Raw genomic sequence first — 24,818 nt, forward strand, 5'->3', positions numbered from 1 at the left:
AGCTCCTCAAGGAAGCTCAGGAGGCTGTGGCCACATTCAGCCTCTGCTCCCAGACAGACTCCACAAAAGGAGCAAGGAAAATTACAGCTTCTCCGGAGCTGGCCCACTGCCAGGGCTCCTGCCCATGGCCTCCATCAGTGCCTCCCTGGTTCCCTACCTCAGCCAGGCCAGGGCTGGATCCAGGGAAACTCATCACCAGTCCTGGAAGAGGACATCCCAATAGCTGCCAGCATTAGCTCTCTGGAGAGACACAAATCAAAAAAGGAGAAAAATCCCTCAGGATCTCCTGCTTCATCAGGCAGACTTCCTGGCAAGCAAAGAATTTCCAGCAAACTTTTTGATGGGTTACTACGTCAATGGTTCCTACCCTTTTTTGTGTCACAGACACCTTGGAAAATCTAATGAAAGTTCTGGACCCTCTCCAGTGAGAAACGCTCATATCCATTCATCCATTTATTTATTTAATCATTCAGGAAATATTTATGGAGCACCTATGTGCCAGGCACTATTGCAGGGACTCAGAAACATCAGTGGACAAATAGAATTTCCTGCTTTCATGGAGCTTATATTGTAACACAGAAAAACAGGCAATAAACAATGAATGTAATAAATAAGTAAAATACATAATTTGCTGGAAAACAAGTGCTATGGGCCAGGCAAGGTGGCGCACACCTGTAATCCCAGCACTTTGGGAGGCCAAGGCAGGCAGATCACTTGAGCCCAGGAGTTCGAGACCAGCCTGGACAACATGGCAAAACCCCATCTCTACAAAGAAAAAAAAAAATATGAAGAATTAGCCAGGCACGGTAGAATGTGCCTATAGTCCCAGCTATCCAGGAGGCTGAGGTAGGAGGATCACTTGAGCCCAGGAGGTTGAGACCTCAGTGAGCCATGATCACTCCACTGTACTCTGGGCTGGGCAACAGAGTGAGACCCTGTCCTGGTAAACAGTGCTATGGAAAAAAGAAAATTAGAGCAGGATAAGAGAGAGATAGGTGGGAATGATGTCACATTTTTAAACAGGATGTGTCAGGGAATCTTCACTGAGAAGTGAATGTGAGCAAAGAACCAAAGAATGTAAGAGGTTTCGCCATGTGGTTATCTGGGGAAAGAGCACAGCAACAAGAGCGTGAAGAGCCTGAGGCCATGCCCAGCGTAAATGAGGACAAGCGAAAAGATCAGCATGGCTGGACCTCGGGAAGTGGGAGGAAGGCTGCCTCAGTGAGAGATGAGGTCAGAGGGGCAGAAGTCGGGAGACATATATCACATAGGAATTTTACTGAGTTAAATCTAAAGCCATGAGTGGACTTTGAGCAAAGAGGCAATATGATCTAAGACTTTAGAATGTCTGTCTGAGGCTGCTACGGGGAGCAAAAGATTTAAATGTCAGAAAATGGTAGCCTGGGCCGGGCGCAATGGCTCACACCTGTAATCCCAGCACTTTGGGAGGCCGAGGCGGGTGAATCACCAGGTCGGGAGTTCAAGACCAGCATGGCCAACATGGTGAAACCCCATCTCTACTAAGAAATACAAAAATTAGCTGGGCGTGGTGGCATGCGCCTGTAATCTCAGCTATTCAGGAGACTGAGGCAGGAGAATCGCTGGAACCCTGGAGACAGAGGATGCAGTGAGCCTAGATCGCACCACTGCACTCCAACCATGGCGAGAGAAAAAAAAAAAAAGAAAACGGTGGCCTCGGCCAGAGTGGTTGCAGTGGAGACTGCTGGAAGGTTGAGTCAAGAGCAGCTCCGCAATGGATGTGGCATGTGTGAGAAAGAGGCACACGTAGAATTTCACACGCGATTCAGCAGTTTAGCAATCCCCTCTGTCCATCCAGGGATGCAGGGTCCTTTATCAGATGACAAGGAAAGTGTTGGACCCTAGAAGGGAGAGGGAAGGGACTTCAGTGAGTGGACACGGGGAGCCCTAGCTGTATCTACAAGTTTCACTTCTTTTAAATACATAATAAAAAGACATTCAAAGTGAATATGACAAAAGAGTAACCATTGGTAGTCTAAGTGGCGGATACATGATTGTTATACCATTTCTGCGTATTTTAAAAGATTCATCTTTGAAAATGGAACTGCTTATCTCAAGATTTTCCGATGCCTCCCGTTTGCTTTTTCAATGCATTGAGGGGGAATCAATACAATTGTGCTGGTCAGTCTGTCTGCAACATCTGGCCAGGTACCCGGGGATGGGAATATTTCATTTCTCTTACTTTCCTTCCCTTTCTTCCAGTGGCTGAGAGTCAAATGTGAGAGAAGACAGGACACACACAAAAACCACACTGTACCAAACACAGAGTCTAGAGGAGGAAGAGAGTGATGGTAACTGGGAAGACCTGGGAAGGCCTCCTGGCAGAGGCGCCCTTTAAGCAGGATCCAGGAGAATGGGCAAACTGGGACTCGCAAGGAGAGAGACAGTGGGTTCCGCTGGAGGCTACTGCTCTAACAAAGGCACAGTGGGGAGCAAGCTAGGGCCCCAGCACCTACTCCACAATGGCCCACTTTAAGGGGAACAGGCGGGGGATTTCTTTGTCTCTGCTACTGAATCAGAGACCAGACTAGATCTGAGGTGCTTTTCAGAACCGTGAAGTCGCCCCAGTGGGTCCAAGAACACCATGTGGTGGAAAAGCTTGGTTCTGGGCCCTCAGCAAGCTGTAACCTGCAGATGAGAATGAATTTGAGGCCCCCAGAGATGAGGGCTACTGAGGCAGGGCAGAGTCCCTTGCAGACCTGAGTGAAGATCTCCTTAGGAGCCTCCCCAGCCAGCTCAGCCACCTCAGGATCTGGCCCCTAGACAGCAAATTTCTCACAATCTGAGCCTGGGGGAAGGTCCCCTGCTGCCCACATTTTGCAAAAACTTGCGCCATGTCACAGTTCTGATTAGGTGCCAAGAGAACTATTTCCCAGGCCACAGCTTTAACAAGGCAATGCTTCCTAATTACTAGTTTTCTCCTAATTAAATAAAAAAAGGGGGGGAGGTAACCAGTGATTACCCCACCTTATAATACCACCTTCCATTTATATGCGTCTGTCTTCAGAGAAGCTCAAAGTGCTTTGTATATTATTGCATATTTTTCACTCGTAACATCCTTGAGATTCCTAGGGGTGCTTATTACCATACCATTTTACAGCTGGGAAAAGAGGTGCTGGCTGAGGTTAAGCACAGTGTTCAAGTGCCCTCACCAGCGATGATTAGTATTCTGAAGCTCCTCTAAGAAACCCCTATACGTTTAGAAATAAAGTCATCTCCCGGGAGATAAACTAGGCTAAAGCAACACATAAATAATGGTTATTTATTGCAAACTTTACAATAGTAATTAACACTGTTTAATTCTCACAACAATCCTATAAAACAGACACTCTTACACTCTTATCATGAGGACAATGAGATTCAGAGAGGTAAAGTTACTTGCTTAGGGTTGCATAATAATATTAGGTTAGTGCAAAAGTAATCGCGTTTTGGCATTACTTTCAATGGCAAAAACCATGATTACTTTTGCACCAAACTAATAATAGTTGTGACAGTAGTAAAAGCAGAAACTAATATTTATTGAGCACTTGCCATGGGCCAGGCATTTTAGACTTACTAACTCATTTAAGTTCTTACAACACCTTCTGAAGTAGGTATTAGTATTACCACCATTTTGCTGATGACAAGACTGAAGCACAGAAAAGTTAAGTAACCTGTCCAAGGTCACACAGCAAGTAGGTGGCAGAGCCATACAGGAACCCACAAAGGGTCTCACCATACCAGTTTACCCACCTGAAGGAATACTGTACTCTGAAGGTTGGCCTGGGGATACTCAGACAGTCAGGGTGATGCAGGGGTACCCCCAGGACACCCTGTGGATGCACTTTCTTTTTTGTTGTTGTTGTTGTTTGAGACGGAGTCTCACTCTGTCGCCAGGTTGGAATGAAGTGGCACAATCTCAGCTCACTGCAACCTCTGCCTTTCGGGTTCAAGCGATTCTCCTGCCTCAGCCTCCCAAGTAGTTGGGACTACAGGCGTGTGCCACCCCGCCTGGCTAATTTTTGTATTTTTAGTAGAGACGGGGTTTCACCATGTTGGCCAGGATGGTCTCGATCTCTTGACCTCGTGATCCGCCCACCTCAGCCTCCCAAAGTGCTGGGATTACAGGCGTGAGCCACCGCGTCCAGCCTGGAAGCACTTTCAGTACTCCTGCTGTGTGCTGTGTGGGTGGGTACTGAGTGGGCGGCGGGAGGGGCACAAAGCTCTTCCTGCCTGACTCAGGCAAGTGTGCTGGGTACTTTTTGCTGATATAAAATGGCGCTGTAGGAGCTGTTAGCACAAAGGTAATGGAATCCAAGAGGAAGAATTAGCCAAGAGAGACATTCAGACCAGTGGGAAGTGAAGCTGGTGTGGCGCGTGTTTGGGGGAGGGCACACATCTTGCTCTTCCACATGCCAGAGAAGGGAGCTCTCAAACCATCCTAGAACTTTGGTCTTCACTGCTCTCTCCCCAGAAGCATCCTCTAAGGACCCGTTCTGTGCCCACACCTCCATATGAAGGAACAAACTAGACAAGGACAAATTCTGACTCTTCGACGGTCTAGCCAAACTTGTTCATCAACAAACTGGCCTGCTGGATGCAGACTTCACCGTTTCAGGGCAGGAGTTCCCCCAAGTGCCTGGCATACTTCCTGAGGCATTGAAGGCAAGACCTGGCCCCTGCCTCGACCCTCATGCCGTGGGTCCCTCTCTTTCTCACACCTCTCTCCTCTCTCTTCAGACTGACCCTGGGAGCCAACTGCCTGCCGTCGGCCTCTCCTGTCCCTGCCTGCCCTGTCCCTTTCCAACAGGCAATAGATCATGTTGCCAGGGAGCCCCTCTTGAGAATGGCGGCATGAGAGTTAACAAGCTGCCAGCACATGTCCAAAACAGACAGCAGGTACTTAGTTCCTGGTGAGTGCTGGGTGTGCCACCCCGGAGTCCCAGCACTTTCTGACCAAAACAGAGCATTTAAGAAGGTCCTGGCCAGGCGTGATGGCTCACGCCTGTATCCTAGCACTTTGGGAGGCCGAGGTGGGCGGATCACCTGAGGTCAGGAGTTCGAGACCAGCCTGACCAACATGGAGAAACCCCGTATCTACTAAAAACACGCACGAAATTAGCCGGGCGTGGTGGTGCACGCCTGTAATCTCATAGTCCCAGCTACTTGGGAGGCTGAGGCAGGAGAGTCCCTTGAACCTGGGAGGCGGAGGTTGCAGTGAGCTGACTCCAGCCTGGGCAATAACAGCAAAACTCCTTCTCAAAAAAAAAAAAAAAAAAAAAGGAAGAAAAGAAAAGAAAAAAGAAAGTCCTCACTTGCCATATCTGACTTCCAAATTTCCCAGCGTTTCCTTCACTTTGTTGAGGTTCGTGGCTTGCAATGCTTAGGAGCACTGGCTCTGGAGCAAGACCGCCTAAATGTAAACCCAGCCCAACCATTTGGAAGCTGTGTGATTCTGAGGAAGCTGTTAAACCTCTCTGGGCCTTCTTTGGTGCCTGTAAAGCAGAAATAAGAATTCCTATGTCAGAGAATTGTTGTGATGATTAAATGAGTTACTACATTTAAGTGATTAGAACCTTGCTTAGCACAGAGGAAGCACTCAAAAGTTAACTACTATTAGTGATGTCTAAACTTTTTTCCCCAGGGAAGGATCAATTCATTTATCTGAGTCAAGTTCAACTTTGCACTCCAGTCCTTCAGGCAGGTAGAGGTAACTGAATCATGTGAAAACTGTTACCGGTTTGGAGGAGGGGCGAATATCAGGAAGGAGATTTAGCCCTTAGAGATTTAAGGGCTTAAAGAGTCTCAGTCCCTGTTGACCACACAACATCTGCAGAAAAGAAAAAAAGAAGGAAAGAGCGCTGAAGGACCCACCCGGGGAGGAGGATGAGCCACGCTCCCTCTAGCCTCCCCAGAGGTGCATTCGTTAGATTCCCGCCCCGGCCCCAGCCCCAGCATCAGCTCGGGTTCCTCTGCAGACGTTCAGCCCCTTCGGAAATGTAAAACCCGGGAAGCGAAAGCTGCGGCGACCTCCCAGAGCCTCTCAGGCACGCGGCATCTCTCCCCCTGGCAGCGCCTTGAAATACCAAAGGCCTAGCCAAAGATGGAACTGTTTTGTTGGGAGCTCGGGTTTCCCCCGCCGCGAGGTTGAGCCGGTGGCGCAGCTGCTCAAAGGTCACGCCCGAGACACGTCCGCACAAGCCCGGGTGGCGGGGCGGGCAGCGGGGAGAGAAGAGGGGAGTGGGGAGGGGGCGGGGGGCAGGGGGCAGGGGGGAGGGGCGCCACCTTCTCCAGGGCCCTGCGGAGTGGGCTCCCATCTTCATCTCGCAAGCATCCAACCCGGGGAGGTGGCTTTCCTCTCCCTACTAAGATTTTATTTTTGCAAAACAAAAGGGATTCCAAAAAAGAAAAAAGTTCCTAAATGAAAAGAAAATGCTTCTTTAAAAATGCTAATTGTGAGCTTTTTATTATTGTTCTGGAATTTCAACTGATGGCTGAAAGAGAAAATCTAAATTTGGCCACAGGAAACCTGGAGCCAGTTAACCTTGAGAAGTTAAGTCTTCATTTTCTATTCAGTAAAATATTTGGGTTTGAATGCTTAGAGCCCTCTGCTTATGATAAAAATAGAGGCACTGAGCAGTTTAACCACCTGTGTTTTCCTTGGATCGCATATTTTCCACAGTAAACAAGAAAACACAGATTGGAAATCCATTCATTCCTTCATAAGATGTGCTTCAGTTGGGGTTTATTTGTGTTTTCAATCAATGGAAACCAAAAACAACCTTTGCAGGGTTATGATAGTTCATGCAAAGAAGCTCCAAGAAGCTCTTTTTATCCCCTCTGCAGTTATTTCTACATAAATCCCAAGATTTTTTTTAACTCAGTTAATAATTATAATTCCGTTTAGTTTTCTGAGCACATACTACACACTTTACCTGCTGTCATCTCATTTGTGATAACACTTGGAGAGTAGTTATTCCTAATTCTTATTTGCCAGATGAGAAGACAGGCTCAGAAAGAATAAGCAGTAGCTAATAAGGGACACAGCGTTTACATCTGAGAGCTACAAAGCTGTGCTGATTCCACCACCATAAACCATTTCCAGTGTTTAAATATTACTAAATAAATAGACGGTTAGATTCATAGACAGGAGTTTGTTCTTTTAATTCCCAAGGTTGCTCTTTAGGTGACAGGCATACAGTGGAAGACAGTTTCTGGCCACGGTAATACTATATAGCATTACTAAGCCTCTGAGCCTCAGTTTCCCTTCTCCCAAATGAGACATATATTTAAGGTATATATCCAGCTCTGATATCCAGAGACTTATTTGAAATGAAAAGCTTGGGCTCAGGCCGGGCATGTTGGCTCATGCCTGTAATCCCAGCACTTTGGGAAGCCAAGGCGGGTGGATCACCTGAGGTCAGGAGTTTGAGAGCAGCCTGGCCAACATGGTGAAACCCCGTTTCTACTAAAAATACAAAAATTAGCTGGGCATAGTGGTAGGTGCCTGTAATCCCAGCTACTCGGGAGGCTGAGGTGGGAGAATCGCTTAAACCAGGGAGGCAGGGATTGCAGTGTGCCAAGATCACGCCATTGCACTCCAGCCTGGGTGACAAGAACGAACCTCCATCTAAGGAAAAAAAAAAATAAAGCTTAGGCTCTTTGGTCCGTCACTGGCATGGTACAGTATTAATCACCCCTTTCCTGACTCCCTGCTTCTATTCATCTAACTCTGTGGTTCTCAACATTAAAATCTCCTGGAGGAGCTTTTAAAAATACAGATGCTCAGGCCTCACAGCCGGAGATTCTGCTTTAATTGGCTTGAAGTATGGCCCAGGCCTCAGTATTTTTCAAAAGCTCCCCAGGTGAATGTGTAGCCAGGGTTGAATATTGATCTAACCTAGTGAACGACTCCAATTTCATCCACCCCAGTTGTGCTTTTATAAATGTAGTTACCATAGCTGGAATTCCTTTTTATAAAATCCAATAAGACTAGTGCTACTAGAGTCAATCTCAAAACAGATGTGAGCTTTCACTCCATTTAATTGTGTATTTTGCTTAAATAAGTTAAGGTGTCTCACCAAAGCTTCAAAATGCTGTTAAGTGTGTGTGTGTGTGTGTGTGTGTGTGTGTGTGTGTGTGTGTGTGTGTGTTGTTGCTGATCCTTTCCTAAGGGACAGAGACAGAATAGTACTATAAGAACCAGAAGGTTCTAGGTCAATCTGATCCAATAATTGATTGGCCAGGTGAAAGAAATCACATAAAATATTTATTTAACCCAGGGATAATACTCATTCTTTGGAACTGGCTTGTGTTAGACCTAGCCTAAGAGACTGTTCTGAGCTGGAGGTGGCAGAAGTATGAAAGTCAGGATAAGAGGTCAGGCCGGAGCCATTTAAATCCCCATTGGCTCTAGGCTATTTTATGTACGATTAGTCTCTCATGTTGGCATCTATGAGAGATGTCAAACTTTCCAAGGCACTCCATCTAAATGTGATCCAATGACATAAGTGCCCAGGGAAAGCCCAAACACTCTTATCAATCAAAAAAGATTTAGTTTTCCTATATAGAAGGATCTACTGATTTCTCGACATACAGAAGAAATCTAGAGTTTGTTTTGTAAGTAAATGTCTATAATATTTTAAATGTTCATTAAACTTAAGCTTCTGCTTTGCTAGTTTGCATGACCCTACGAGACCCATCTCCCCACTACCACATCATGCACACACACAAACCTCACATACACACTTCACTGAAAGTTTTGGGTTTTACATATGCATATACAGGTACTCATACACACCCCACACACACACAGTGTCATGTGGTGCATAACAACGTTTCAGTCAATGATGAACTTCATATATGATGGCAGTCCCATAAGATTATAACACCATATTTTTAGTGTATCTTTTCTATGTTTACATATGTTAAGATACACAAATACTTACCATTGAGTTATAAATGTCTACAGCATTCAGTGGATGATATGCTGTACAAGTTTGTGGCCTGGGAGCAATAGGCTGTACAATATAGCCTAGGTGTGTAGCAGGCCATACCATCCAGGTGTGTGTAAGTGCCCTCTATGGTGTGTTCACACAATGATGAAATCACCTAACAATGCATTTCCCAGAATGTATCCCCATCCTTAAGTGGCAAATGACCATGTATATAAATGGAAGCAAGCATGTAGTTTCACTCAACCTCTGGTGACATGTTTAAGGTAGATGAAACACTACCTTTGGTGTTAGTGGACACTGTGGTCAGAACAGTGATTTCTCCAAACATCTTTGGTATGGACTGATATTCAAACAGGTCAAGCAATGCTGGAGACCTTTGGCCTTTACCTGTTACTTATAAATAATCTCAACCATACAAAACAGACAAAAGATTTTACTTAATGACTTAATGTAAAAATGCATGAAATTGCTTGCATGTTAAACTGCTGCGCTTCCCCTTGGCCATAGAAAGATTAACATTTCTGTTTGGGGAATGGTTTTGATCTTGCCTTCCAGCCACGGTATTTACATTCCAGTAAAGTTCATCTGGATTAGTTAATATTCACATGAATGAATATGCAGCCCCAGATCATGTTCTTAAATGAAATTAAATCCAAAGAAGGTGGGGGTACTTATTCTAATAAAAAACTAAAGATGAAAATCACAAAAAGATGCAGAAATACTTGCTAATGTAAATGTCCATGATAAACTCTGGGCCAAGAAAAAAAAAATCATCTAAGGACTAAACCAAGGCAGGAACATACTGATGAAAGTGTGCCTAAAGGAAGAAACAGGGAAACCATCTTGTCAACCCAAATACATTGCCCTGCATAGATCAAAGATGGGTCTGTGCTTTAAAAAATTAAATTTAAAAAAATCAGCCTAGATATGAGAAAGGACTTTGAAGTATCAGGGAAGTTGTCATTTCTTGTGTGAAATACAGGTATCAGATCAGAAATGCCGACTTGAACAAAGGAGCTAATGGTATAGTTTCCAGAGCAGGAAGTGTTTTCTGTCCCTACACCCACCCCCCGCCTTTCTCTTTTCTATAATGATATGTACTCTGAGTTTGAGGGGAGAGGTAACCTAATGAAAATGTTTTTTCTAATTTCTAACAAATTAGAAAATTACTGTCTAATGCAATAAACATTTATTGAGCACTTTCTACGTACCAGGCAGTCACTGGGCTAAGCATAAAGGTTCCAAGATGAGTGAGATCCAGTCACCTTCCTCAGGAAGCCTCAGCAGGTGATATAGTTTATATTGAAGATTCATCTGAGGTATTAGTGCAACCAGCTTCACAGCTGATAAATTCAGTTGCTCACAACTTGAGGCTGGGGGGTGGGAGGGAATGAGCAAGAGGTTTGGCAGTAACTTGAGCATGCCACCAGCCTTGAACTCTAACCAATTTTTATGGTTAATGTTGGAAATTAACCTGATATGATCATCATTTCAAACCCAACAAAAGATTCCTCAGAGCCAGCCCTGGGCAAGGATTCATGGGAGGTGCTATGGAGGGTGTAGAGATGAATAAACGAGGGTCCCCTGCTCCTCTAGAGGTTTCCAACCAAGTTTCCAGATAAGAAGGAAAACCCTATAAGGGGATGTCAAGGACATCCCATTGCGTATGGTAGGGAAAGATGTAATTGGTTCTCTCCAACAGAAACTACGGCGTGGAAGAATAATGGTTTTGAAACATGTGGAAGAATAATGCCTTAAAAGCACAGTAGGTCAAAATGCCAGAATGACAAATTAGCTTTGCTAACCACTTGGTGAATGGCCTTTTTTTTCAGCACCTTGGGCTGATTAAGAAGTAGATATTAACTGATGAGTTTCTCTTTTCCAACACAGACATTTAACCCTTTGCAGAGAGGTTTTAGAAGCTATCGATTTGTAACTTAGGCTTTTCAGGAAAAGCGAAGTACTGGTGGTACATTTGAATTCCAAAAAGAGATGCTGGTAAAATCCCAAACCACCACCTCTAGGCAAGAATTGGAGCAAAAAGCATCATTTGAAGGAAATGTTACTTAATTGCTTGTTTTTTATTATTCTAACTGTCCACGTCCACTCCTTCAGCTATTTCCTCAAGTCTTCCCTATCACCCAGGCCTGGATGGCTGTTCCTGCACCTACATTCTTACAGGTCCCTGAGGTGTATCCCTGGACATCACATCCCAGTCAGTACTGTTTCAGGCTCATCTTTGACTGGGTCATGGTTGTAGGTGTGGCCTTCCCAAATAATCTGGGACAGCCTGACACGAAAGGTCACATCTGTCCCTCTGACCCCCCACTGCTCCTTGCATATTGTGGTTTGTCCGATAGGGCTGAGCATGGGCTGACAGTGGAAGCCTTGGACTTGGCCCAGAAGACCTGAAGACCATGCCCCGTGTGGCCCCCGACTGACTAGTGATTGACCTTGGAAAATTAGCTTTTTTCTGTCTGAGCTTTAGTGTCCCTATCCATAGAGTGAAGAGGATAGATTCTTTAAGGCCCATCCCTAGTATTCTATGATTGTGCAATTTCTAACAAATGCCAGATTGTACCTCCCTTTCTCTCTACACACACACAAACACACACACACTGGAACACGCACACGTACCCACCTTGCACCTCACTTCTCCTTTCTTCTCCCTGTATTTGTGAAGTAGCAAGCAACTGTACCATTTCAAATGAAGCAAACACACAACCTCACATTATTGCTGTTAGGCCTCTACTGATAAATGCTCCTAAGACTGGCAGTTATTCTAACAATATCAACATAACATTGACCCCAACGCCCACTGAATACAAAAATTGAGCACTACATGTGTCCAATTCTTTACCGTTTATAGGACAGTTTTACACCCTATCCTCTATAATTCTACAGTAACCTGTTATTGGTGGACCCATTTTACAGAAGCGGGTTCGGCGCAGTCACATAGCGTCTTACTGCACAGAAACCAGCCGCCCCCTCCTTGAGGTGCCTCAGGCCAGCTGCAGCTCCTTCTGCTCTAAGCCAGATTCAGGAGGGAGTAGTTAGAGTTCACAATGAGAAAAGAACAAGGAGAAGAGGTGGAGAAAGAGGAAGGGAGAGGAGAAGTGGGTAGCTACGGGCCTGATACTGATGAAAAGTCCCCAGCCTTAACCTGACCTCAGCTTACAATGCCCTACACCTCCTGGGATTTAGAACCCGTGAGTTACTCTTCTGACCCTCTGCCACTTCCTTACCCTCGCCTGTCTTCTCTCCTGCTATGGCTTCCCTAAAAAGAATGTCCCTTGCAATCTCTCTCCAGCTGTTTGATCTTTTTAAATGTCCCTCACTTGTCTGTGGCATGTGCTGAAACCAAAAAATAGACCTTGTGCATTCAAGATGGGAGAGTATTAAATGGCAAAAGCCTGCCTCGTGCCAGGGGTGTGGGCAGCCCCTAGATATCTATGATGACCAGATGTCCTGGACTTGCTGGGACGGGCCTAATTTAAAACCTTCTAGTCTCTTGCCCCATAAGTACCTTCACACTTGTCAGACCATGTGTTCCTATTTGGGGTTTGGAAAATATAGTTACCACATGGATACCCGATATCCAAGTGTCACACAGACCCAGTGTCAGCGTCAGGGGTGGGAAGTGTACAGATATTGAAGCCAGATGGAGCTGCAGTCAACCAGCTCTGCCACTTACCATCTGTGTGCCTTCAGGCAGTTTTTATTCTTTCCAAGCCTCAGTTTCTTCATCTAGACAATGACTAGTTAACCAATAAGTCAGCCCCATAGAGTTTGCTTTATCAGCAAAACCAGTGCTCCTAGACACTTAATACCTTCCAGCCATTCTGTCTGTGCTGTCATATTGTTTTAGTACTTCAGATTTTGGTCAAATTTCATGCATTACTATTGAAAACATTAACATAAATGTATGGTTCAGGGAGCATCTTAAACAGCCATGATAATGGAACCAAAATACCCAAACGGATATAAAACATACTTATTTCTTCCTGTCCATTTATTCTAAATCCCCCATTCCTCAGGACTCCATTCATATCCAGTACCCACTGTTCCCTAATAGTTTGATGTGGACTGATCCTGTCCCAGCGGGGTCAGGGTTCTCATCTGGATGTTGCTGTAGGCTCCACGTGGCTTTTGCTTCTGTTCTCATGCCCTGCAATCCACTGGCCACAGCTCCAACAAGTGGATCTTCCTTGAGCGCCTTTCCCCACTTAGTACTCAAGGGCCAAGGTGGGCAATAGAAGGTGGGGTTGGGGGGGTCCACTGTGGAGACAGAAAGTGCTCTATCTGATCCTGGTCCCCACTAACCTGCTGTGTGACTTTGGGCTGGTCACTTGATTTTCCCAACCTCAGTACCTTCATCTGAAAACTAGAGTTGAATTTCCTATATCTTGCACCCATGAGAAGCATTTTCAAAGCCTTACTATTACCATGTCATTGTAAAGGATTTACTTACAACTGATACCTCAGAAATTGAAAGGATCATTAGTGGCTACTATGAGCAACTATATGCCAATAAATTGGAAAATCTAGAAGAAAGACACATACAACCCACCAAGACTGAACCATGAAGAAATCCAAAACCTGAACAGACCAACAACAAACAATGAGATCGAAGCTGTATAAAAAGTCTCCCAGCAAAGAAAAGCCCAGGATCTGATGGATTCATAGCTGAATTCTACCAAACATTTAAAGAACTAATATCATTCCTGCTCCAACTATTCCAAAAAATAGAGGAGGGGGGAATACTTCCAAACTCAGTCTATGAGGCCAGTATAACCCTGATACCAAAAGCCAGACAAAAACACATTGAAAAAAGAAAACTGCAGACCAATATTTCTGATGAATAATGGTGTAAAAATCCTTAACAAAATACTAGAAAAGCAAATTCAACAACAAATTAAAAATATCATTCATGATGACCAAGTGAGATTTATCCCTGGGATGCAAGGATGGTTCAACATACACAAATCCATTAATGTGATACATCATGTATTACCAGAATGAAGGACAAAACCCACACAATCATTTCAATTGGTGCTGAAAAATCATTTGATAAAATTAGTTATCCCTTCATGATAAAAACCCTCAAAAAAAAAAAAAAACTGGGTGTAGAAGGAACATACTTCAACATAATAAAAGCCCTACACAGCAGACCCACAGCTAGTATCACACTGAATGGGGAGAAACTGAGACCCTTGCCTCTAAGATTGGGAACATGACAAGGATGCCCACTTTCACTACTGTTATTCAACATAGTCCTGGAAGTGTTAGCTAAATCAATCAGACAGGAGGAAGAGATATAGAGTTTCCAAATTGGAAGGGATGGTGTCAAACCATCCTTGTTTGCAGATGATATGATCTTATATTTGGAAAAACTGAAGACTCCATCAAAAAACTTTTAGAACTGATCAACAAATTCAGTAAAGTTGCAGGATACAAAATCAACATACAAAAATCAGTAACATTTCTATATGCCAACAGGGAATAATCTGAAAAAAAAATCAAGAAACTAATCCCATTTACAATAGCTACAAATAAAATAAAATACCTAAGAATTAACTAAAGTAGTTAAAGATCTCTATAATGAAAACCATAAAACATTGATGCAAGAAATTGAAAAAGACACACAAAAAATGGAAAGATATTCTGTGTTCACTGATGGGAAGAATCTATATTGTTAAAATGTCCATACTATCCAAAGCAATCTACAGATTTAAGGCAATCCCTATCAGCATACCAATGACATTCTTCACAGAAATAGAAAGAACGATTCTAAAATTTATATGGAACCATAAAAGACCCAGAATAGCCAAAGCTATCCTAAGCAAAAAGAACTAAATTGGAGGAGTAACATTACCTGACTTTAAATTATACTACAGAGCTATATTAACCAAAACAGCACAGTACTGGCCTAAAAACAGACACACATAGACCAATGGAACAGAACAGAGAACCCAGAAACAAATCCATACATACACAGTGAACTCATTTTTGACAAAGGTGCTAAGAACATACATTAGGGAAAGGACATTTTCTTCAATAAATGGTGCTGGGAAAACTGGATATACATATCCAGTTACCATATACAAATATCAAATCAAAATGGAATAAAGACTTAAATCTAAGGCCTCAAACTATGAAACTACCAAAAGGAAACATTGGGGAAGCTCTCCAGGACACTGGACTGGGCAAAGATTTCTTGAGTAATACCTCACAAGCAAGGCAACCATAGCAAAAATGGACAAATGGAATCACATCAAGTTAAAAAGCTTCTGCACAGCAAAGGAGCAAATCAAGACTGCAATGAGATATCATCTCACCCCAGTTAAATTGGCTTTTATCCAAAAGTCAGGCAATAACAAATACTGGAGAGGATGTGGAGAACAGGGAACCTTAGTACACTGTTTGTAGGAATGTAAATTAGTATAACCACTATGGAGAACAGTTTGGAGGTTCCTCAGAGAGCTAAAAATAGAGCTATTATATGATTCAGCAATCTCACTCTTAGGTATATACCCAAAAGAAAGGAAATGAGTCTATCAAAGAGACGTCTGCACGCCCATGTTTATTGCAGCACTAGTTACAACAGCCAAGCTTTGGAGGCAACCTAAGAGTCCATCGTGGCTAAATGGATAAACAAAATATGGGACATATATGCAACCGAATACTATTCAGCCATGAAAAAGAATGAGATCCTGTCATTTCCAACAACATGAATGGAACTGGAGGACATTATGTTAAGTGAAATAAGCCAGGCACAGAAAGACAAATTTCACGTTCTCACTTATTTGTGGGAGCTAAAATTTAAAATAATTGAACTCATGGAGATAGAAAATAGAAGGATGGTTATTAGAGGCTGGGAAGGGTAATGAGGGGGTTGATAGGAGAGTGGGGATGGTTCATGGGTACAAAAAATAGGAAGAATGAATAATACCTAGTATACGCGAGCATAACAGGGTGACTATAGTAAAAATATATATATATATATATATTTGAGATGGAGGTTTGCTCTTGTTGCCCAGGCTGATCTCAGCTCACTGCAGCCTCGGCCTCCCGGGTTCAAGAAATTCTCCTGCCTCAGCCTCCAGAGGGGCTGGGATTACAGGCATGCGCCAACACGTCCGGTTAATTTTGTATTTTTAGTAGAGACAGGGTTTCTCCATGTTGGTCAAGCTGGTCTCGAACTCCCGACCTCAGGTGATTCGTCCACCTTGGCCTCCTAAAGTGCTGGGATTACACGCCTGAGCCACCAAGCCCAGCCTCGTAAAAATAATTTAACCATACATTTAAAAATAACTAAAAGAGTATAATTGGATTGTTTGTAACACAAAGGCTAAATGCTTGATGTGATGGATACTCCATTTACCCTGATGTGATTATTATGCATTGCACGCCTATATCAAAATACCTTATGTACCCCATAAATATGTACCACCTACTATGTACCCCCCAAAATTAAAAATTACAATAAATTAAAAAAATTTTTTAAAGGATGTATTCCTCCACTCCCAAACCACCTTCAGCAACTACTTCCAGGCACATCAAGTAAAAACTCAGCATTCAAAACCCTTCGAACACACCCAGCATTCAGAGTCCTCCATAATCTGGCCATACCCCCAAGCTTCTCTTACCTATTTCCCACGAGCGCATGCATTTTGTACCGGCCATACCCAGCCCCTTGCTGCTGGCTCACCCCTGCCTCTGAAGCTGTGCCATACTGTTCCCTTCACCAGGCACGCCCTCCACACTCCTATCTAAGCATTCCCTCCTTGAGTCTCTCTAGACTGTCACATCCTTTCCCCACTGCTATGGACTGAACTGTGTCCCCCAAAAGCCATAGGTTGAAGCCCTAGCTCCCCGTGTGACTGTATTTGGAGACATGGCCTTTATAGAGGTAATTAAGGTTAACTGAGATCATAAGGGTGGGGCCCTAATCTGATAGGATTGGTGTCTTCATAAGAACAGACTTGCTCGCTCTCTGTGGCCACATGACAACACAGTGAGCAGACAGCCTTCCGCAAGCCAGGAAGAGCACCCTCACTAACAACCTAATTCGCCATCATCTTGATCTTGGATTTCCCAGCCTCCAGAGCCAGGAGAAAATAAATGACTATTGTTTAAGCCACCAGTCTATGGTATTTTAGCAATCATTCATACACACACACAGCATCTGCTTTGTGCCAGCCACTATACAAGTCACTTTAGATGCATTATCAGTTGATCTCCATTTTACAGATGAGAAAACTGAAGCTTAGATTAAGTAACTTGCCCAAGGTCACACATCTGGTGAGATTCCTAGCCAGTGGTAAATTGCATAACATTCAGCCAACAAACAGAGCAGCTGCCATAAGCAGAGTCCTCAAATTATCATTTGTGTGGAAATCAAAAAGGAGGGCAACACAGTCTCTGCGCTCAGGAAACTCCGGGAGAGAGGAGAGGACAGCTAGGCCATGAGTTACAGGGGGCCACAAACGCCATAAACGGGTTTGTCAAAGGCCGCCGGAGACCCGGGAAGCAATGATTGGGCAAATCTGGGAAGACTTCCACAGAGGAGGTGGCAAGCCGGAACAAGGCACACAAATGACAGGTGCTGGTAGAGGGCTGGATACAATGGGGGCTTCACTAACCAGGCCTCTCAGGCGGGGCACCCCCAGAAAATCAGGCTGAGGTGACGGACTGGGACCTCTCGCAGCATGAGGCTGAGTTTAGGCAAAGCTGTCGGGGTCCCAGGACCCATGATTTGCCCCCACCCCCGTCTGCCCCATTCCCAACTTCTCTATAGGCAGGAACTCAACGAGAGGCACCATGCTGCGGAGAAAGGGCACCAGGCCTTTGGGGCTGGGGCTCGGCAGAAGGTCCGCTGAGCGTGGATTCCAACAGGAGCTCTGCCGCCACCCAGCAGGGTGACCTTGAATACGTCTGCCCGCATGGCTAGGCTTCAAAGACCTTGCCTGGGTGATGTGTGAGCACATGTGATTCCTGCTCACACCAGGCTCTAGGCTGTCGTGCAGGCGGGAGCGCGTGGGGTGGTGCAGATGCCTTGCCTCGCCCCGGTGGGGGAGACTGTTTCTGATTTGGGGGAGCAGGCAGCGTGGGGCCTCCTGTTCAGAGCTCTCTCACCACTGGGCCTGACCTCAGGGCGCCTGGCTGGGGCCAGGAAGGCGTTCGCGTCAGACAACCCCAGTGGGGAAGCCCCCCTCTCCCGCGGGCCAAACCGCAGCTTCTTGCAGCCACTCGCCCCGGCCCGTTTCGGGAGGAGGGCGGCGCTCCGAAGGCGGCCGCGCGCAACGGGGCCTCGGTCTGTGGACCAGCGTCCCCTGAGAAGCAGAAGGGGTGTGAAGGGCAGGAAAGGGGCCGTGCCGGGCTGTCCCTCCCGCCGCCTGCTCCGCGGGTGGCGCCCGGGGCCGGGTGGCAGCGGAGTGTGGGCGGGGAGACGCGGCGGGCGCGGGGGCGGCCGGGCAGGCGGCGCGCGCTCGGAAGTGCCCCCCGGCGGCCTCCGCGGCAGGCGGCTCCTGTTTCCCGGCTCCCGCCCGGGCGGGCGCGGGGCAGCTGCTGGGAGGTGAGCGGAGCAGCGTTTTCCCACAGTCTGGGGCGGTGACACATGGCGCTCACACATTCCACAGCCGGCGGCCGCGCCAGGCCTGGCCGCGAGTCAAGGCAGCGCCGGGAGCTGCCGACGAGCAGGTTCCGACTTTGGCACCCGCCGCGCCGCCTTCCCGCCTTCCCCACGCCCGGCGGGGGCGGAGGAGGACGCAGAGGGGCCCCGCGCCGGCGGCTTAACCCTTGGACGTCTAGACACAACTTTGATCAGCAGTTTATTGAATCTCAGTGTGTGTCTCACCCAGGTGCTGAATAAATGTCGAATGCATGAATGAATGAATGAACGAACGAACGAACAAATGAATGGACGCGCACACATGCTATAGGGGACCCTTCCTGGCACGCTCACACAATGCACCTATGCAACAACTAGCCAATACACTTTCCAAAGCTCCTGACTACCACTCCGTACATTCTTTGTTGTTGTTTTTTTGAGACAGAGTCTCTCTGTCGCCCAGGCTGGAGTGCAGTGGCGCGATCACTGCAACCTCTGCCTCCCGGGTTCAAGCGATTCTCGTGCCAGGCTCTCACCACCACGCCCGGCTAATTTTTGTATTTTTAGTAGAGACGGGGTTTCGCCATGTTGGCCAAGCTGGGCTAGAACTCGTGACCCTGTCAGGTGATTCGCCTCCCTCAGCCTCCCAAAGTGCTGGGATTACAGGCGTGAGTCACCGCGCCCGGCCACTCTGTACATTCTTGAAAGGCCCCTGAAGTAAGGGGGGATGTTGGCACCCCCAGTTTACAGCGAGGAAAACGACTAGGAGAAGTAGCTTGCTAGGGGTGGCTTTGCACTTCTAGATTCTGATGGGAACCGCCAAAGAGAGGGGGAATGGGGAAGCGGGGACATTCCCCATCATCTCCCCTCCCACCATTGGACATGGTAGGCCCGGCAGGAGTCAAGGCAGTGTTTATGCCTCGACTCCAGCCCAGAGCCTGGTGTGAGTGAGCATCACCTGTGGTCAGAGATCAGCCATTCACCTCTGAGTCTGTGATGAGGGCGTTTGCCAATCTCTGGCAGGTCTCCTTCTCACAACTCTCTGTTTACTGATGGGCAGTGGAAACCTTGATCGAAGACCATTCCGGCAACCATTTGACAGAAACAAAAACAATGTGAAAACTGCTTTAAAAAAAAAAAAATAGACCTTCCGATTCTGGGGTGGAGATCTGTTCCTATGAGATGGCACTATTCCTGTATTCTGCTTCCCTTGGGCCTCTGTGTGACTCCTCTGGACCTCCAGCTCCCTTACTGCATCTAACTGCCCAGAGCAGAGACTACACTGAAACAGGGACCCTTCACTCCAAATCCCACAAACTGAGGAACTGGCAAATCATCCCACAAAGAAGCTGCCCAGACCCCAGGGCACAGGAAGGGCTCTGGAAACATTGTGATGTTTCCAGAACTGCCTTACATACATTGCCTTTCATTCTCACAACACCTTAATGAGATGGGTGGTATTATTGCCCTGGCTTATAGCTAAAAGTACTGAGATTTAAAGAGGTGAAATCACTTGCCTAAGGTCACAGAGCTATAAATGTACTTGACCCCATGTTTGCCTACCCACCAACCAGTGCTTTGTCAACCAGGTCTCAAAGTTTAGATGTAATTCAGATTACATTCCACATACACACCCTCTCCTCTCACCTCCTCATAGCACATGCACACACGCAGACCTGCCCAACCTTTACCTTCTCCAAGTATTAAGAGAATCTCACTTGATCCTCAATGGCTCTGACTTTCGTAGAACCTGGTAGAACTTTTCAAACTCACTTTTGGTCTGTGAAGTAAACTACCTCCCCCCTCTGACTCCATAATCAATATGTTCTCCAATCATTACAACATAATCAAAAGACAAAGATGTCAGCCCTGGAGATTCATGACCAGCTGGCCACATTCAAGGTAACTCAAGTCGATTAGCATTCACTGTGAACCTACTATTGCCAGGCACCTAACATGGGTGCTGATGGAGAGGAGAGAGAGGACTAGGAAAAGACAAGGACCCAGAGGGGGTAAAAAGGAGAAAACAATCCAGAAGACCCACATGCCCTGCTTGGGGCTCCCAATCACTCAGATTGGAAAGATTCATAAAGAGACAATTAGATCGTAGGCTGCTAAGAGATGTATAAACTAAGTGGCAGTATACAGGTGAGAATGCACCTAGAGGAAGGGTTGTCTAAACAGGTGACATTTATGTTGAATCTTTATCTTAGTTCATTTTGTGCTCTTATAACAGAATACCCCAGACTGGGCATCTATCTATTTATCTATTTTATTTATTTATTTATATATAACATCTTTCAGAAAAAATATTTACTTATTTTTAATGACAGATTCTAACTGTGTTGCCCAGGCTGGAGTGCAGTGGCCATTCACAAGCACAATCATAGCTCACCACAGCCTCAAACTCCTGAGCCTGGAACCACAGGCATGCAACACCATGCCCTGCTTTAGATAATTTTTTTTTTTTTGAAATGGAGTCTCACTCTGTTGCCCAGGCTGGAGTGGAGTACAATGGTGCGATCTTGGCTCACTGCAATATCCACCTCCTGGGTTCAAGCGATTCTGCTGCCGCAGCCTCCCAAGTAGCTGGGATTACAGGCACACAGCACCACACCCAGCTAATATTTGTATTTTTAGTAGAGAGGGGGTTTCACCATGTTGGCCAGGCTGGTCTGGAACTCCTGACCTCAGGTGATGCACCTGCCTCTGCCTCCCAAAGTGCTGGGATTACAGGAGTGAGCCACTACACCCGGCCTGCTTTGGATAATTTAATAAGTAGGAATTTATTGGCTTATAGTTCTAGAGGCTGGGAAGTCCAAGATCCAGGAGCTAACACCTGCTGAGGGCCCTCTCGCTGCATCATCCCATGGCAGAAGGGCAAAGAGAGGAGGAGAGAGAGAGAGAGGATAAAAGGGGGCTGAACTTCACCGTTTACAACAAACCTACTCCAGTGATAATAGCATTAATCCATTCACTCCACCTTCATGGCCTAATTACCTCTCATTAGGCCCCACTTCCCAACACTGTTGACTTTGGGATTTAGTTTCCAACACGTGCTTTCTGGGGAACGCATTGAAACTATGGCACCCTTGGAGAATGACTAGTTCTCCAGATGAAGGTAATGGGGAAGGCCACCGCAGGTAGAGGAAACACAATACGATAACTTAGAAAGGACACAGAAAATATAAACCATAAATTAAAAATTGAGAATTTTATGTTATCAAAATGTAAAATGTCTGCTTGCAAAAAATACACCATCAAGAAAACAAACAGATAAACCACAAACCAGGAGAAAACATTCACAAAACATCTATCTGACAAAGGACATACATATAGAACATATAAAGAACTTCTGTCACTCAACAATAGAAGACAATCTAGTTTTTTTAAAGGCGAAAGACTGAAAAGACACTTTACAAAAGAAGATATACAAATAACCACAATAAGCACATGTGAGAGCATTCAACATCATCAGTCACCAGAGAATGCAAATTAAAACTATGAGATACCCCTACATACCTGCTAGAATGGCTAGAATGAAAAACTGACAACGCCAGGTGTTGGAGAGAACTGGAACTCTCATACCTCACTAAGAATGTTAAATGGTACAGCCACTTTAGAAACCTGAGAGTTTCTTTAAAAGGTGAATATATACTGACCCAGTGGGATAGTGGTAAATTTTTAACAATGACCTCTCCACAGGGAAGTTGAGGCTGCAGTGAGCTGTGATTGTGCCACTGTACTCCAGCCCAGGTGACAGAGGGAAACCCTGACTAAAAAATAAAATACAATAAAAAACTAATGGGCTCTCCAGAAGAAAATAAATGCTACAAAGCTTGATTTGTAGCATTTTCTGATTTCCCTGGTATAACTCTCCTACCATGGCCGATTTCAAGTTGCCCACATGACGACACTGAAAGCAGCATGGGGAAGAGATGACCACAAGTGGCTCTTGCTCACTTGTCCCGGTCCACTCCAGCACACCACTATATCTACTCCATGACCTAGCAACCTACTGAGTCATAGGCATTTACCTAAGAGAAATGAAAGCACATGTCCACAAAACATCTCCTGCAAGAATGCTTGTAGCAGCTTTACTCGTAGTTCCAAATTGGGAACAACCTAGGTGACCATCACAAGAGAACAGATATATTTTCACTATATTTGCACAATGGGATACTACTTAGTAACAGGAATGAATGATCTGCTGAGACATGCAGCAACTCAGATGAATCTCAAGAATACCAAGCTGTGTGAAGGAAGGCAAACATGAGAAGTGCATCCTGTTTGCCTTTATATGAAATCTGGAATAGCTGAAACTAACCAATAGTGATAGAAACCAGATCATGGTTGCTGGGTAGTGGTGAGCATTGACTGGGAAGGAAGGACTTTTGGGGTGATAGAAATGTTCTGGACCTAATATGCCTTGATCAAAATGGAATCCTTACAATCGGAGCATTTCACTGTACATAAATTATGCGTGTAAAAGAAAAAGGCATCACACCTAAAAAGCCTGGATTTCCCTTTACTTGGATACTCAAGACAGCTTAGAAGCAGAGGATCGCAGACCAGCTTGGGGGCTGCAAAACAACCGCCTCAGCACATGGGTTCAGGGAGTAAGCTGTGTTCCTCTTACTTTCTTTTAGCAAAATCAACAAAGCATTATTTGCTTTCTTGGCCACTGGTTACCAGGTCTCCAGCCACAGGACAGAGTATGGGCTGAGCCGGCAGAGGGCACTGAGGTCAGCCTGGCCTGGTCCTGCCCACAGCTCACTCATCATTCCTCCATCCCCTCCTCCATTGTTGAGGAAGCCATTTTTGAGAAACTTGCCAAGTTACTCCGTCCCCAGTTACCTTCGGTTTCTCCTGTTTTCCTCCACTCCTTCTCCCCTCACCCACAACCTTCCATCCCTCTTCTACCTAAATACCCTTGGAGAGCTATATGCTAATGATTTAATAGCCCAGGGCAGTCAGGAACCCCTGATTCTAAGAGTTCTGCTAGTCACTCCGGCACAAAAATTGGTTAGTAACTTGTCAAAGGTTACCCTGTGCGTTGACTTTCACTTACTCACTCTCTGAGCCTCACTTTTTTTAAATTTGCAAAATAAGGGAAATAATTCGCAGCAGTCTATTTTAGGGATAAAATGAGAACCTGTGAAAATATCAGCCAGTTTGAGGGATTTCAAGTTTATGGCTAGTTTCTCTTTTTATATTTTATTGTAATTAACGGTTACTATAAGCATTTTCAGGCCATTCTAAAGAGGGTTGCAGCTCTCGCAAGTCCTGCACAGAATGAGGAGCAAGGCCAGGATCCCAGCCTGGGTCTCTGCTCTTCGGTCAGCTCGGTGCTTTCCCAGGTGGAAAGCCAGCTGGCCCAGGGCACTGCAGCGGACTCCACCTACTCACGTTTCCATCTCTGCAATTCTAGAAAAATAGCACAGAGGGCCAGGTGCAGGAAGGTCGAAAGGCTGTTGTCTCACACAAAAACAGTAAAATTCCTTTCACACCCTTCTACCTCCCACCCTTTAATTAGTCTCTTATGAACATAAAGTCTCCTTGACTTTTCAAAGTTTTATAAAGAATTACTTGTGGAACTCTTGGAGACCAAGTGTGAGGCACTTATAAAACTTCACATAATACACAGAGTTTCCTTTAGCTTTTCCGTATTTTATTCACACACACTTTCCCGTAACAACATGTGCCAGTCATTCTCCAGCTGCTCCCCACCCCTCCCACCCCCGTAACTTCATTCTCCTTCACACTTTCTGCTGGAAAAATGGCTGCTTCCAAGGCCCTCCAAAATATTTCGAGCTACTCTCCTTAATTGCCTTGCTCCTCAGAGTTCATGTGCCTTCAGTCTTCTTATTTGAGGCAGGGTCTCACTCTGCTGCCCAGGCTGGGGTGCAGTGGTGCCATCATAGCTCACTGTAGCCCGGACCTCCTGGGCTCACGTGATCCCCCCCACCTCAGAGCTCATGAGTAGCTGGGACTACAGGAGCATGCCACCACACCTGGCTAATTTTTTATTTTTATTTTTTTGTAGAGACAGGGTTGTGTTATTTTGCCCAGGCTGGTCTCGAACTCCTGGCTCAAAGGATCCTCCTGCCTCAGCCTCCCAAAGTGCCAGAATTACAGGCATGAGCCACCACACCCGATCTGACCTTCTTGTTTGATTGTCTGGTGTTCCCCAGGCAACAGTACTGGGGAACTGGAAACAGTACTTTCTC

The 24,818-nt window shown here is 45.6% G+C and overlaps 1 long non-coding RNA gene across 1 annotated transcript in view; it reads right to left on the reverse strand.

Moving 5' to 3' along the window:
- The window catches only part of LOC112132697 (uncharacterized), a 60,931-nt gene extending 42,614 nt beyond the window's left edge, over positions 1 to 18,317 (reverse strand). Inside the window, exons 1-2 of the long non-coding RNA XR_010139325.1 lie at positions 18,127 to 18,317; positions 158 to 240 (exon numbers count right to left, since the gene is read on the reverse strand). This is a non-coding gene — a long non-coding RNA (uncharacterized LOC112132697). The remainder of the gene's footprint in view (positions 1 to 157; positions 241 to 18,126) is intronic.
- Positions 18,318 to 24,818: the final 6,501 nt, after the last annotated feature.

Source organism: Pongo abelii, chromosome 2 (genome assembly GCF_028885655.2).
Source record: "Pongo abelii isolate AG06213 chromosome 2, NHGRI_mPonAbe1-v2.0_pri, whole genome shotgun sequence".
Classification (NCBI taxonomy): Eukaryota; Metazoa; Chordata; class Mammalia; order Primates; family Hominidae; genus Pongo; species Pongo abelii.